Source organism: Sarcophilus harrisii, chromosome 2 (genome assembly GCF_902635505.1).
Source record: "Sarcophilus harrisii chromosome 2, mSarHar1.11, whole genome shotgun sequence".
NCBI lineage: Eukaryota > Metazoa > Chordata > Mammalia > Dasyuromorphia > Dasyuridae > Sarcophilus > Sarcophilus harrisii.
This window is the reverse complement of record NC_045427.1, coordinates 75,543,683-75,544,085: the sequence shown is the minus strand read 5'-3', so window position 1 is coordinate 75,544,085 and position 403 is coordinate 75,543,683.

Sequence of the window (403 nt, the reverse complement as noted above, 5' to 3'; positions counted from 1 at the left end):
TTTGCATCATTTGTAAACTCATGTAGAAGTGGGGTTTGGGACTACAGTACAGAGAGGTCAAGCCTTTTGAAGCTGTGCCTTGTGAAGGTGACGGTGTCAGGTCTTATTTGTATAGAGAGAAATCAGAGTCCTGGCAGGAGATGAGGAGTAAAGGAGATTCCTCCTTTCATAGATGAGAAGACAGGCCTTGGGAGAAATAAAGTGACTTTAAGTTGTTGTGTAGTTAGTGTCTTGGATTCAGAAAAGTCTGTAATTGCCGAAAAACCTTTTGGAAACCTACTCTGATATTGCAAAACCTGAAGATTTGAAAATTGGTATCTCAGGGAAGTGCTTGGGAAACTAGTGCATGGAGGGAGGGCCAAAAGGACTGAAGAAGTGAACTACCCATGCACACATGGCAGGA